Source organism: Rhineura floridana, chromosome 17 (genome assembly GCF_030035675.1).
Source record: "Rhineura floridana isolate rRhiFlo1 chromosome 17, rRhiFlo1.hap2, whole genome shotgun sequence".
In the NCBI taxonomy this organism is placed as follows: Eukaryota; Metazoa; Chordata; class Lepidosauria; order Squamata; family Rhineuridae; genus Rhineura; species Rhineura floridana.
This window is the reverse complement of record NC_084496.1, coordinates 2,228,225-2,231,345: the sequence shown is the minus strand read 5'-3', so window position 1 is coordinate 2,231,345 and position 3,121 is coordinate 2,228,225.

Sequence of the window (3,121 nt, the reverse complement as noted above, 5' to 3'; positions counted from 1 at the left end):
ACTAAAAGGATAGACTGAACACAGAGGGCGCAACTTTTGCGTTTCTCAGTTTAGTTCAGTGGTAATTGACCATTTACATTAAGGGTTTGAGCAGCTTGTATTTGGCCCGCCCGGCAGCTAATGAGACTGGAGTCTACGCTCCTCTTTCTAATTCCTTCTGAAAATGTTCTAATTTGGGTGCTACTTTATTTATTTATTTATTTTTATCATCATCATCATCATCATCCCGCCTTTCCACCAGGGAGCTCAAGGTGGCGTACATAATTCTCCTCCCTGTCCATTTTATCCTCACAACAACCCTGTGAGGTAGGCTAGGCTGTGACTGGCCCAAGATCACACAGCAAAGTTCATGGCTGAGTGAGGATTTGAACCCAGGTCTCTCAGATCCCAGTCCAGCCACTACAGCACACTGGATCTCACTGTTGTACTTGGTGTGTACAACACACACACACACACAATTTGTGCATGGCACACACTGATGTGTGTGTGTGGCTGCAAGTCAGCAAAGTCAGCAAAGCACAGGGTTTCTGCATTTATTTGTTTAAATAATTTTTATCCAGCCCTTTAGCCAAAAAAGTCTCCCCAGAGTCCCTGACCTAAGGTCATCTAAAAAGATATGTTACAAAAGGAAAACTGATTAAAAGGGAAGAGGAAAAAAGCAAACTCAGATACAGGTTTTAGTTGCAAGTTTATTTATTTACTTTATTAAAAAAGTATTTATATACCTTTGTCTCATAAAATATCAGGGTGGTCTACAGCAATATAAAAACTTTTTTTAAAAGTAGAGAACAATCACTACAATGACTGGCTACTCAAGAAAAAAATGCAACATTCTTTTAATTACCATGTTTAAAAACAAAGCAAATAAGAGAGACTACAAGGGGAATAAAATATTGCAAGATTAAAATGCTGTCATAAAGCAAGCCTCAGCCTGCTTTGCAAGATTATCTGAGCCACCTCACACACCGTGCAAAACGGGGATAATGAATTATATTGCCATTGGAATTGGTATTGGAAAAAGCATAAACTCCCATCATTGTTGCTATATAAGGTGCTCCTGGGTTTCAGGAAGGGCGATTCCCAGGCTTACCTGGAGATGCCATCAGGGACTGAATCTGAGAACTTCTGTATGCAAAGCTAGATGCTGTATAAAGGGTTGGATGTGACACAGAGAGTCCTGGGTTCAAATGCTTGTTCAGCCGTGAAGCTGGTTTTGGGTAGATCACCTCTCAGCCTAGCCTACCTGACAGGCTTGTGAGAATATATAATATAACAAAAGACTCTCACAGTGGCTCACAAACCACTAATAAAAGACAGTCCCTGCCTGTAGGCTTACAACCTAAAAGGATGCAACAAAAAAGGAAAATAGATTTGTAAGGAGAAGGAAATTAACAAACTTGGGTCCAAGTGCTTTGGTACCAGTTGCTCTTATGTTGTCTCCCGGAGCACTTGTGGACTACTCCCTCAATTTCAGTCTTTAAGGCTTATTTAAAAAACTTCCTTTTCTCCCAAGTTTTGGAGTTTCAACTTAGGGTTGTTGTTTTTTTTAAAAATCTATGTTTGTATACCTAGAGTATTTGAAGCCCTCGCTTTGTCCTCTTATTTCTTTCCTCCACCATCAGTGGTTGCCCTCATTTTCTTTTCTTTTTAGATTGTACACTTTACTGGGCAGGGACTTCTTTTTATGGTGTTATTTTACATACAGCACCATGTGCATCTGATGGTGCGATATAAATAAACAAATAAAGTGATAACCTTCTACATCTGCTCCCTGGAGTTCCTTCTAACTGTTCTAAGTCAGTGAAGACCAATAAATTCCAGTGCTGAGAAGAGCCACAAACAGTGTTTGTGAGAGCCACAAAGCCTAAAGTCGTTTCACCCAAATGTTTTAGGTCACCCAAACAATTTCAAAAGATGAAATGATATTTGCCCTCTTTGACAATGCTTCAGCGGGCCCAGGAACAGACATCATGTCTAGCTATGGGAAGGTCAACACAGAGCTTTGGGGGGGCAATTGGGGTGAAGAGGATAGGGTTAGGTGGGCAGAGAGGTGATGAGGAATGGGTGGATGGGTTAGTTGTAATCACTCCAGAAAGCACACCACCTTTGTAATTACCCCCCTCCCGGCCCCAGCCTTCGTTACAGATTAATGATACTTCTGCAACTGTTTTCTGTCAGAAAATCAGCCGTCCAATTCGCAAGAGCAATTAGTGTGAAATGAGACACCAGCGCCTGACTATAATGGGCCATCTTAAGTGTCACTTGTCTGTGAAACTACGCACAAACCTGAGTGATATTTCCTGCCAAGTGGGGCGTTGTAAATATACCATCATAATGGAGCGTTGCGCACACACACACACACACACACGAGTGCTCCTTGTCATAGCGATTACGCTGACAAGCAAACTAGCAGACTGTTCCCATCCCCAGGCACCAGCTCAGTGCTTTCATGTAGTCTCAGTAAGGCAGCCTTTGCCAACCTGGTGCCCTCCAGGTATTTTGGACTACAATTCCCATCACCCTCAGCTAGCATGTGCTACATTTCAGTTGATGCCAGGGGAGTAGTCATCTGGGGTCTCAGTGGGTCATAGACCCTTTATTTTTGGGAGCAGGGTCCCAGTCAGGTCCCTATGTATGAGCCAATCAGAAGGAAAAGGGAAGAGTGTTTGCCACTGGGAATAACTGTTCTCCTTTTCTGCTGATTGGAGCCAATCAAAGTGAAAGGAGGTGTCACCCATGGAAAAGACTCTTCTCAGTAGCTAACACACAGCCTCCCTTTATTGGCTCCTAGGGACGTCTGTTGTAGTGGAGGGTGGCTCGCAAGACGATAGGGAGGGCAAGTGGGAAAGGGGGCGTGGCTGTGAGGGGTATGGCATGACTACCATGAAAGGATCCTGCACTTCTGAATTTGCCACTACACTACTTGCTAAGGCAAATCAGAGATACACACATGAACACACACAGAGAAGCATTTCACTTTTTAATGAGTTTATTCCTCACAAGAAATACATTTTGATAACGGAACTGAAAGATGGCCTGAAAACAGTATAGCAACTACCATGATGATTAGCTAGTTTCTCTCCCTCCCTCCCTCGCTGGTCCTCCAAAGCGATCGAAAATG